The sequence below is a fragment of the Felis catus genome, chromosome D3 (genome assembly GCF_018350175.1).
Source record: "Felis catus isolate Fca126 chromosome D3, F.catus_Fca126_mat1.0, whole genome shotgun sequence".
NCBI lineage: Eukaryota > Metazoa > Chordata > Mammalia > Carnivora > Felidae > Felis > Felis catus.
In genome coordinates, this window is record NC_058379.1 from 41,426,883 (window position 1) to 41,440,058 (window position 13,176).

General features: G+C 36.6%; 1 protein-coding gene across 2 annotated transcripts in view; it reads left to right on the forward strand.

Moving 5' to 3' along the window:
* The window catches only part of METTL4 (methyltransferase 4, N6-adenosine), a 681,840-nt gene that overhangs the window by 52,883 nt on the left and 615,781 nt on the right, over positions 1-13,176 (forward strand). The window lies entirely within an intron of this gene.

The window sequence follows — 13,176 nt, forward strand, 5'->3', positions numbered from 1 at the left end:
TAGCTTAAGACTTTGAGAAAGTTAGTTCTCTATGCTTTAGCCTCTTCATCCATAGAAATGGTCAATAATAATACTTATCTCTCTTTAAAAATTTTTATTTATTTTTGATAGAGAGAGACAGAGCAGAAGTGGGGGAGGGGCAGAGAGAGAGGGAGACACAGAATCCGAAGCAGGCTCCAGGCTCCGAGCTGTCAGCACAGAGCCCGACGTGGGGCTTGAACTCACAAACCTCGAGATCATGACCTGAGCCAAGTCAGATGCTTAACCGACTGAGCCACCCAGGTGACCCTATAATACTTACCTCTTAAGTTGTTATGAGGATTAAATGAGTTGATACACGTAAGGCACTTAGAACTGGACTTGGAATATTTTAAGTGATCAATAAATGTTTGAACTGCTTGCATATTTTTCAGTTTCAGGTCAAAAAGGTTTTCTATCACAATCTCTACTCAAATTCAGGAGATTCATTCACCTGAATACTCTCCATAGAGTTTTTCTGTCTGAACATCATATTTTCTTGATCTTTTTCTTGAGATCAGATTTCCTAGCTTGTACCTGGTTTCTTACATGAGGAAGATTTGAAATCCATCATTCCCATTGTGGTCCTGCCTAAAAACAAGTAACTAAAAACAAATTAAAACAAAGGCCATATTTAGTGTTGGGCTTCAGCTCTTGATTGTGTACTGCCATGCTGACTCTGAACTTCATAGTTACTCTGCATTGTTCTTTGATGACTTCCATAGGTGGTTAATTGGTGGCCTTTCTGATGTTTTTTCTACATTCAGAGACTTTAGGCTCATGTCATGTTAATTTTGGTTCAAAATAGATCTCTTACACTTTGCTAGATGATCTGTTACCCTTTATAGGAACTTGGTTTTTATGTGCAACCGCTGTGCAACAAACTGAAATTTTGGAAGTTTGTACCCTTCCAAAATTCATATGCTGAAACCCTAACCCTCAAGTGATGGTACTTAGGGGTGTGGCCTTTGGGAAGCAATTAGAGTTAGATTAGGTCATCATGGTAGGGCCCTCATAATAGGATTAATGGCTTTATGGAACCTCACTCTGCATGCACACACCAAGAAGAGGCCAGGTGAGGACAGAACCAGGAAGAGAGCTCTCACCAAGAACCTGACCATGCTGGCATCCTGATCTTGATCTTTGACCCTCCTGAACCCTGAAGAGTAAATGTTTATTCAGCCTGGAACTGACTGAGACAGCCACCAAAGGGATTTTCTAGTTGATAAGGTAAAGACCAAGTAAATAAGGCCTTTTTCTTCCAATGGTCTGAAAGGCACCAGTGGGGAATAGGATTTTTCTCTTGGATGTCAACATTTTCGAGAGGCGAACATTACTGTGGGCTGGTTGTTTTCTTGGAAGAGGACAGAGAGTTTAGTCCATGACTTAGGTCTGGGCCTGGCTTTAATTGCTCCCTTTGCTCTGTCCTTGTTATAGGCTCTATTTACTTTGTCCTATTCTAGTTCTTCCAATTCTGTGACTCAAACTCATTCTTATCAGAAACCCTAAACATACCTTTTCAGGTTTGGTACCCTAGAGACATATCTTTAGTGAATTTTTATATATTCAGCTTTAGTGAGACTTTGGGTTTTTTCTTGATAGTGATTCAGAGGAGGATTATAATTACATTAAAGGGGCTTCCCTTCCCTGAAGATGCTCTCCAGTTCACCTCATTTGACTCCTATCATGCACCACTGGCCTACCACACTCTGGGAAGCACCACAGTGCTGTTGGCATAGCTCTCTGGTTATCAGAGTTCTTGTACTTCAGTTATGTCACTTTACCCTCAAAGCAGTTTTATGAAGTTGTAGTTATAATGAAGGAACAGGTTCATAGAAGCTAGCTGACATGGCTAATAAGCGATAACTAAGACTTGAATTCTGATTCCTAAATTAAGGCACTTTATGTTGTATCATGTTTGCTAATGAACCTGAGATCTTAATAATAGGCTCATTAGCTAATAATCAGAGGATCTGTTGGGTGGCCTGAAGCGATTTAGAATGGTTTATATATAATGATCCAAACAAACCTTTCTCAATATATGATATCACCAGTCTTGAGTTTTTAACACAGTATTTTTTGTTAGAGATTTTAGTGACATTGGTTGAACTAATAGCCCGAGTTCCACTCAGAATCACTCAGAATCAGACAAGCTGTTAAACCCGTTGACATAAGCCATTAGCACATTTACCATGCAATCATGTGTCCCTCAATCAGATTAGTCATTTTAAGCTCACATTTTTAAGGAAACTCTTCTGCAGAATATAGAATTGGATTTGAAGGCAGCTATTCAAGTGGTTAGAAAGGAGAGATTAAATAAGGTAAGTACAGGTGCAAATTATTATATGTACCATGGTGACCTGTTGTCAGTGTTTGGATGTATGGACCAACCCAGAACTCTGTAGATGGTTTTAATTAAATTCATGGTTCTATTGACTAGTCTCCTCCAGCTTGAAAGCAAGTCAGGATACCATGATAACTCCACAATCAACCTTTCCCTCTAAATATTACTAGGAGTTTACCTAAATCTTCTGGGGCTTCTGGGAACTTGAGGAGAACCTCTTGGACTTTTTCAGTAGCAGTCCAAATCCTTGGGACTGTATAAAAACAAATTTATCTCTAGGGGTGGAGAACATGAGGAAAAAATTTTTTTCATTCACCATTTACTTTTTCCAGTTAGGCTTTGGCCTGATTATCAGATAATTGTGACACAACATGGGACAAGTTTGGACGACAGCTAAGGCAAATGAATGGTCACTTGTAGTATTAAAATCATTTTTGGTCACTATCTTTAACAAAAAATATAAGGCACCCAGTTTGATTTTTAGCTTCTTCTCCCAAAATCACCCGCATACATCCTGATTATTAGTCAAACTGGACTGTTTGTTGTTATTTAAATTTAGGACTCTCTACTTTTGCTCATGGATTTTCCTCAGTCAGAAAAAAAGACTAGGCTGTGGGATCAGCTGGATCTATATATTGAGTCTTGATATTTATCTTCTGAGTGTCTGAATAAGTATTTAACTATGCTACCCTGTTTTCTGAGGAATAAGAAGGGTAATCTTTAGACCTAGTAGGATTATTATGAAGTGAAGTAACATATGTGAAGGTATCTAACGTAGGACCTGGTACCTAGAAGTTATTCAATGTATATGCTTATTTCTCTGTATTTACAGTCTTCCTGGCAACACCTTTTATTTCATGATCCACTTTTTTTTTCTTTCTAAAGGGAGGCTTTTATACTTGCCCTTAGAGCCATTTTCCACATATATGGATTATCCAGATAGGTTTTTTCTCACATTTATCATGAAAACAGAAAGTGGTTTATTCTTTAGGTGGCTCACTGAAAACAAACAAACAAACAAACATATAGATGAATTCATATCCTCTTGAATACATTGTGGGAGGTAGGAAAAATTTTTATTTATGTTTCTCATACCAGCATATACCTAGAACTGCCAATAATTAATGAATGAATAAACTGACTCTTGGCCTCAAGTATCTTTGAGTTAGGTAAGACTCATGTAAGAAACCATTAGAACATAATAAACCACAGGATACAGTCAAAGACTAAAGGATGGAATAGGTGGAAAGTGATGCACAAGTTTAGAGAAGCAGATCACTTAGAGATCACTAAGCAATATGAGAAACAGAGAATAGGAAACAAGTCTTGATTAAATTTTGGTTTATTTTCTAACTGTAGGAGTAACTGTGATGATGTTACTAGACAGTAGGCAGCTAAAATGTGTGAGTTCAGAGAAGTTACAAAGAAAGCATTCTGTTCTTTCTAGATTGTAAACTTTAAAACTTTTTTCTCCAGAAATCCAGAGGATATTAGTACATGCAGTTTATTTGATCAATTTAATAGAACTAGAGGCTAAACTAACTGAGGCTTTTTTACCTGCTTCTCTAGATCTTCTACCTTTTGAATGAGAATCTTATTTGGGCATCTTTTCTAGAGTTGTCTAGCAGGATTATATTTTACATGTTTATTTATTTTGAGAGAGAGAGAGAGAGCATGAGTGGGAGGGATAGAGAGAGGGAGAGAGAGAATCCCAAGCAGGCTCCACACTGTCAGCATAGAGCTTGACATGGGGCTCTATCTCATGAACTGAACTGTGAGATTATGACCTGAGCCGAAATCAAGAGTTGGAAGCTCAACCAACTGAGCCACCCAGGTGCCTCTTGTAGGATTATTTTTATGATTCTATAGCTGTATTGAGGTATAATTGATACAAATTGTGTATGCTTATAATGGATAGTTTAATGAGCTTTGACTTATGTGTGTACCTGCAAAGCCACCATCACAAACAAGATAATAAACATGTTATCATTATCTCCCAAGATTTTGTCAAGATCCTATATAATCCATCTACCATAACTACCCCTCTACATTTTATCCCTAGGCAATCACTGATCTGCATTCTGTACCATGGAGTTGTGTGCAGTTTCTAGAATTGTACATAGATGCCCTAACAAATGCCAAATTCAAAGGGGAGGAGACTTTACAGTTGTGAAGCTCTTTGGGAGTCTTTCTTAGAATTTTGCCTACCATGGGCCCAGCCTCTGGCCCCCAGAATTCCATGTCTGTCTCACATGTAAAATACATTCAGCCCTTCCCAAGGTTTGCAAGGGTATCATTTCATTATAGCATGAACTCAAAGTCCATGATCTCATCTAAATTTCATCAACTTAAAAGCCCCAAATCTCCTCATTTAAAAAATCTAAATCAGGTTAGAACAGAAGCTTCTGGTATAATCCATTAAGTACAGCTTCTGGGAAAATTCCCTCTCCATTTGTGGACCTGTGGAACTCAAGAAACAAGTGACCTGCTTCTAACACAACCAACATACAATAGCAGGACAGTTAAAGCATTAGAGTTATAGCTATTCTAGTTAAAAAAGAAGATATGGAGAAAAAATGGCCTTACTTAAATCCAAATCAGTCTGAAAATCTAGCCAGGTGAACTCTAGGCAGACTTCCTTGATTAGGATTCAATATAAGTTTAGTAAGGCCTGGCAATAACCCTGGCTCCTAGCACTTAGGGCTCTTGGCTCCACCCTCTGAGCTATGGTTCATCTCTCTTGGCTTTGGTTTTCATCCTTTGTGTCATCCTTCCTTTTCTGTGAAAGGTAGCATGTGTTTACAGCTGACTACTTTTATCAGCGTGCTTCCTGGCAGTATAACTGGAGTATAATTGGAGTATAATTGACAGCTTTCTTTTAATTTTATACTCTCTCCCTTTCAGCCTAAGCTGGTATAATTTCTGCTGCTCTAAAATTCTCAAGAACCTTGTGGACCTTGTTTCGAATTCAAGGGGATTCACTCATCAGACAAGAGCCAGATCCACAGATTTTGAAAAGATAATCCCTTCTCTTTTTTTGCCTTTTCCTGAGATGACTGAGGGCCAATCCTCTTAAACGTCCTTGAGTCCTCTTGGTTGGTTGAGAAGATCTATTAGGAATACTCTTCATCTCTCTGAAGGATTTTTTGTATGCCTGAATACTCTGGCCTTTTAATCTTTCCAAGGTTTCATCAAAGGGTTGGACAGTCACCCACCCAGCCATTTCTTTATGCCATGATTTCAGAAGCACTCTCTTACTTTTAGCATATTTTGCCACCTGGAAAGGCCAAGAATTTCCTAAATCAGCATCTTGATTCCTTAAGACGCTTCCCCTCAGTTTATCTCCTCTTGCATTTTACTGTAAGCAGCAAGAAGAAACTAGGAAGCACCTTCAACACTTTGCTTGGACATCTTAGCTAAATATTCAAGTTTATGACTTGTGAATTCTGCTTTCCACATAACTGCAGGATATGATTTGGCTACATACTATGCCTTTATATAACAAGGATTTCCCTCACCTAGTTTCCAGTGACATGTTCCTTACTTCTTCTGAGCTCTCACCAGCATCATCTTTAACTGCCACATTTCTACTCATAGTTTGTTCAGGACTTCAGTCATGCTCCTCCAAATTCTTCCAGTCTCTGCCCCCTGCCCAGTTTCAAAGTCACATTTTAGGTATTACCACAGCATCCCACATCTAGGTACCAGAGTGTGTGTCACTTTTTTTTTTTTTTTTTTTTTTAATTATCGTGTAACAAATTACCACAGACATAGGGATTTAAAACCATCTTTTTTTTTTTTTTTTTTTTTAAATCTCACAAATCTGTAGGTAAGAATTCTAGGTGGGCTAGACTGGATTCTTGGCCTATGGTCTCAAGGCTAAAAGCAAGGGGTTGGTCAAGCTGGACTCTTATCTGGAGGCTCTCAGGAAGAATCTGCTTCCAACTTCATTCAGATAGTTGGCAGAATTCAGTTCCACGTGGTTGTAGGACAGGTTGCTTGTTTCCTTGCTGGGCCACAGCAGTGGTTGCTCTCAGCTTGCGGAAGCTGCACTCCCATCCACTTTCAGAACCAGCAGCGGTGTGTCAAGTCCTTCTTGTGCTTCTGATCGCTGCTATCAGCCAGATAAAAGGCTCTGCTTTTACAGGACTTATGTGATTAGGTTGGTCCAGCTGGATAATCTCCCTTATTATATAGCATAATCATGGGAGTGATATTTCCTATTCACAGGTTCCACTCACAGTCCAAGAAGAGGGGATTCTACTGGGTTACTGGGGGTCAATTAAGAAAATTCTTAACATTTTCCTACATTAATTTTTTTGGTAGGCCTTTATGGTGTTTTTAGTGTGGGGAAATTATAAATAAAGTCTCTGTGAGCATTTGTATGTGAATTTTGGTATAGATCTATGTGTTCATCTCTTTTGGATATATACCTCAGGGTGGAATGTCTGGGTCATATGGTAGGTATAAGTTGAACTTTTTAAGAAATAGTGTATTCCAAAGTGATTGTATTATTTTATATTCTCTACAAGCAGCAAATGAGAATTCCTGTTTACATCCTTGTCAATGCTTGGTATGGTCATTTAGATTTTAGCTATTACATGAAGTAATAGCTCATTGTGGCTTTAATTTGTATTTTCCTAGTGACAAATGATTTTTAGCCTCTATCCATGTACTTATTTGCTATCTGTATATCTCCAGTGAAGAATCTGTTCAAATCATTGCCTGTTTTTTATTTGGTTGTTTGTTTTTATATTATTGAGTTGTAAGTGTTCTTTATATATACTTGATACAAGTTCTCTGTTTAATAGGTTTTAAGATGTTTTTTCCTAGTCTGAGATTTGCCTTTTAATTTTCTCAGCAACGTCTTTTGTTTGTTTTAAAGTTTTTTTTTTTAAATTATAGGTTCACAGGAAGTTGCAGAAATATATGTAGGGAGGTCCTGTGTACCCTTTATCTAGTTTCCCCCAATGGTAACATCTTGCATCTTGAATAACTGTTGTACAATATCAAAGTCAGGAAATTGACATTGGAACTATCCACAGAGCTTATTTAAACTTCACCAGTTTTACATGGACCAGTGTGTGTATAGGGCTGTGCAGTTTCATCACACATGCAGATTTGTGTAATTATCACTATTGTCAAGATACACAACTCTTACACCCAGGAATTAGGACATGTATATCTTTGGGGTGCTATTATTCTGCCTGTTGCTGGTTACAAAATATTGTTGGAATTTTCATAGGGATAAATTAAATCTATATATATCAATTTAGGAAAAATTGATGTATTTACTATATTGAATCTTTAAAACCCTGCTAAAGCTCTCTGTTTATTTGGGTCTTCTTTGAATTTTTTAAACAGTATTTTGTAATTTTCAGCATACAGATCCTTGCATGTCTTTTTTTTTTTTTTCACTTTTAGTTCTACTTATGTTCATCACTGCTAACCTGTCTTCCTCAATCCCATACCACACTGCCACCCCACTGTACATGCTGTGGTCAAATTTACACCTAAGCGTTTCATTTTCTTTGGCACAATTGTAAATGGTATTGTGTTTTAAATTTTAGTTTCTGCATGTTTTTGTTACTAAATAAAATGTGATTAATTTTTGTGTGTTGATTTTGTATCCTGTGACCATTTATTAGTTGTAGAATTTTTTTGTGTGCGAATTCCTCTAGACAGTTCTTTCTCTCTCTGTCTCTCTCTCCCTCCCCATTTTCTTCCCTTGTCTTTCCTTGCCTTCCCTTGCCTTTCCTTTCCTCCCTTTCCCTCCCCTCCTTTCCTCTCCCCTCTTTCCCTTCCATTTTCTTTTTAAATATTTTTTTAATGTTTATTTATTTTTGGGAGAGAGACACAGAGTGTGAGCAGGGGAGAGGCAGAGAGAGAGGGAGACACGGAATCTGAAGCAGGCTCCAGGCTCTGAGCTGTCGGCACAGAGTGTGATGTGGAGCTTGAACTCACAAACCGTGAGATCATGACCTGAGCCAAAGTTGGACGCTTAATCAACTAAGCCACTCAGTCGCCCCTAGGGAGCTTTTAATTATAAATTCATCTAATAGTTATGGGATTATTCACATTATCTATTTCGTGTTGGTAGTTTTTTGATAATTTGTGGTTTTTGAGGAATTGATCTATATCTTGTAAGTTGTATAACAGTGTCTTTTAAAGAGAAAATATTGACAAAGTTCTGTTTGTGTTTTTTTTTCCTTTTTTTAGTTTGTGATTTTTGTGTCCTATTTAAAAAAATCTTAACTAAACCCAAGATCATTAACACTTTCTATTATTTTTTCTTCTAGAAGTTTTATACAATTTGGTTTGTGATCTGTTTACAGTTATTTTTATGTATAGTGTGAGGTAAATGTCAACATTTATTTTTTTCCAAATGTATAACCAGTTCATACGGCACTAATTGTTGATAAATCTTTCTTTTCTGCTACTGAATTGCCTTGGCATCTGTCAAAACAATTGACAGAGATATATGTGTCTATTGTGAGATTCTTAGTTTTGTTTCATTTTGTTTTGTTTTTATTTTTATTTTCATTTTTGGGGGGTGGGCAGAGAGAGAGAGAAAGAATCTTAAGCAGGCTCCACATTCAGTGCAGAGCCCCATTTAGGGCTCGATCCCAGGACCCTGGGGTTATGACCTGAGCTGAAATTGAGTCTGATGCTGAACCGACTGAGCCATTCAGGCACTCCAGTTTTGTTCCATTAAGCTATGCCTTTATTTATGCCACTTCCACACTATCTTGATTACTATAGTTTATAAAACATCTTGAAATCAGATATGATCAGTCCACAAACTTTGTTGTTGTTGTTGGTTTGGGGCATCACTTAAGAGGTACTATTTTTATTTGTAAAATTTGCATTTAAAAATTATTAGTAAGGGTCACCTGGATGGCTCAGTCAGTTAAGAATCTGCGTTTTGATTTCAGCTCAGGTCATAATCTCGTGGTTCATGAATTTGAGCTCTGCATTGGGCTCTGTGCTGATAGTGCAGAGCCTGCTTGGGATTCTCCCCCTCTCTCTCTCTGTCTCTCAAAATAAATAAATAAACTTAAAAAAATTATCAGTAAAATAAAACATTTAAAAATACTAGGCCATTTGTATTTCTTTCATGAATTATCAACAGTTCCTTTTGATTACCCATGTCTTCTGGTGAGGCATTCATATTTTCAAATTAATTTTTCTAAGCTTTATAATATAGAAATTTAGAACATACACAAAATAAGAGAATGATATAATGAACCTTTATATACCCATCATTCAACTTCAACAATTATCAACCTGTGACCAGTTTTGATTACTTTATACCCCTGCCCACTCCTCCCACCTGGACTATTAAAAAGACAATCCCAGACATCATATTATTCTATCCATGGTGTCCTAATTCTACAGATGAGTAAAGTGAGATTCAGAGAATTCAAATGATTTAGTCAAAGTCACACTGCTAATAAGTGGCAAAACTGGGACCTGAACCCCAGTCTGTTTCACTCCAAAACCCACACTTTTATTTATTTTTAAACGATTTATTGAAGTGTGATTGATATGTAAAAACTGATGCATCTTTAATGCGTACAACATAGGAGTATGGGGATAAGTATACATCTGTGAAACCATCATCACTATCAAGGCCATAAACATATCCATCACCTTCCAAAGTTTCCTCCTACCCTCTTTTTATTATTATTATTATTAGTAGTAGTAGTAATAGTAGTAGCAGTAGTAGTAGTATTTGTGTGTGTGTGTGTGCGCATTTGTGTGTGTATTAGAACATATTCCTCCTGTATCTCCTACTCCCCTTCACCTGTTTTGCTAGCCTCCCACACCCTCCCCTCTGGCAACCATCAGTTCTCTGTATTTACTTTTCTGATTCTGATTTTTGTTTATTCATTGTTTTTGTTTTTTTAGATTCCATTTATGAGTAGAATCATATGCTATTTGTCTTTCTCAGTCTGACTTATTTTACCTAGCATAATACCCTCTAGATAACATCCAAATTGTCTCAAGTGCCACGATCTCATCCTTTTTTGGTTGTGTAATATTCCATTGTGTATATACATCACATTTTCCTTATCCATTCATCTACTGATGCACACTTAGTTGCTTCCATGTCTTGGCTGTTGCAAAAAATGCTGCATTAAATATATGGGGGTGCATATATCTTTTCTAATGGTGTTTTCATTTTCCCTGGGTAAATGCAGTAAAACCTTGGTTTGAGAGTGTAATTTATTCCCGAAACATTCTTGTAATCTAAAGCACTTGTATATCAAAGTGAATTTCCCCATAAGAAATAATGGAAACTCAGATGATTTGTTCCACAACCCAAAAATATTCATACAAAAATGATTAAAATACTGTAATATAATACAAAATAATAAAATACAGAATATAAACAAAAATAAACAAATTAACCTTCAGTCACTTTTGAAAATCTTCATGGCTGGTGCAGAGAGAGGAGGGTTATTGTGTAGGATGACTCACTATCACTAATATATGTTGACTACAGTAGAGTATTAATAAACTCTTGTCATATACTGTATTTAATGTAACTGGCAATAAGGCAGCAGAGGAAAGGGTCTATATCTGTCGGCAGCCTGACCTAGAATGAAGCAAAGCATTCCTAAGCTTACTCTTGTATGGTAAAACAAAGGACTTTCCATAAGTTCTTTGAAGTGACAAAAAATACAGTAGTGCCAGTTGTGGGCAACTTCCAAAGTTCTGAAAAATCACTGATTTCTGCCAAACACCACGGCCTGCGACCGAGCGTCTGAGCATGAAAGATGATCACCCACAATCTCGCAAAGAGAAAGAACCATTGCCTCAGTTGTGATCATGTGATGTTTGGCGTCACGTAATGCTTGTATTGCAAGACATGGCTTGTTTTATCAAGTTAAAATTTATGTTTCCTTGTTTGTGGAACGCTCACAGAACAAGGTTTTACTGTACCCAGTAGAGGAATTATTGGATCATATGGTAGTTCTATTTTTAATTTTTTGAGGAATATCCATACTATTTTCTAAAGTGGCTGTACCAATTTACATTCCCACCATCAGTGTACAAGGGTTCCTTTTTCTCCACATCTTGCCAACACTTGTTTCTTGTCTTCTTGATTTTAGCTTTCTAACGGGGTGTGTGTGTGTGTGTGTGTGTGTGTGTGTGTGTGTATTTCCTTGTGGTTTTGATTTGCATTTCTCTGATGATGAGTGATGTTGAGCATCTTTTCATGTGTCTGTTGGCCATGTATGTCTTTTTTGGAAAAGTACATGGTATGATTCCAGTTTTCTTAAATTTATTGAGGCTTATTTTCTTGCCTAACAAGTGATCTGTTTTGGAGAATGTTCCATGTGCACTTGAAAAGAATGTTTATTCTGTTGTTTTGGATAAAATGTTCTGTATGTTTTGATCATCTGGTTTAATGCGTCATTCAAAGATGTTTCCTTATTGATTTTCTGTCTGGATGATATATCCATTGATGCACATGGAGTGTTAAAGTCCCCTACTATTATTGTATCACCATCAGTTTCTTCCTTTATGTCCATTAATGTTTGCCTTATGTATTTAGGTGTTGCAGTGTTGGGTCTATAGATATTTATAATTGTTATATCCTCATGTTAGATTGACTCCCTTATCACTATGTAATGCTTTTGTCTCTTGTTATGGTCTTTGTGTTAAAGTCTGTTTTGTATGATGTAAGTATTGTGACCCCAGCTTTTTTTTTTTCACTTGCATTTGCATGGTGAATGTTTTTCTATCCCTTCACTTTCAGTCTGTATGCATCTTTAGGTTTGAGGTGAGTCTCTTATAGGCAGCATACATATGAGTTTTGTTTTATTCTTATAGGCAGCATACAGATGCGTTTTAGTTTATTCTGTCACTCTGTCTTTTGATTGGAGCATTTAGGATATTTACACTTAAAGTAATTATTGATAAGTATATACTTATTGACATTTAAAAATTCTGTTTTCAGCTCTTCTTTATTCCTTTCTTCTTCTCTTGCTTTCTTTCTTTGTGATCATTGAGTATCTACAGTGTTTTGTTTTACTTTCTTTCTTTCTCTTTATTTTTTTGTATATCTATTATAGGTTTTGGGTTTGTGATTATCATGAGGTTCATATATAGCATCCTAAGTAAATAGCAGTCCATATTAATTTGATGATCATTTAAGTTCAAACACATTATTAAAACCCCCCCAAAAAACAAACAGAAAAAAATTTCTTTGTTTACCCCTTCTCTTCCCTTGTACTCCCTTCTCCACATTTTATTTATATGTGGTCATATTTTACATCTTTTTATTCACATTTTCTTATGTGTAATTATGGCCATTTGTTTACCACTTAAAGAAATCCATTTAACATTTCTTGTAAGGTTGGTTTAATGGTTATAAATTCCTCTTTCTTTTGTCTGGGAAACTCTTTATATCTCCTTTAAGTCTGAATGATAACCATTCTTGATTGTAGGTTTCTTCCTTTCAACACTTTGAATATATCATGCCACTCCTGGCTTGCAAAGTTTCTGCTGAAAAATCAGTCTTACAGGGTTTTCCCTTCTAGGTAACTTTTTGTACTCTCTTGCTGCTTTTAGGATCTTTTTTCTTTGTTTGTTTGTTTATCTTTAACCTTTGGCGTTTTAATTATTATGTGTCATGGTATTGACCTCCTTGGGTTCATCTTGTTCGGAACTCTCTAGGCTTCTTGGACTTGGATATCTATTTTCCTTGTTAGGTTAAGGACATTTTCAGTTATCTCTTCAAACAAGTTTTCTACACCTTTCTCTTTCTCCTTCTGGGACTCCTGTAATGCAAATGTTTTTTC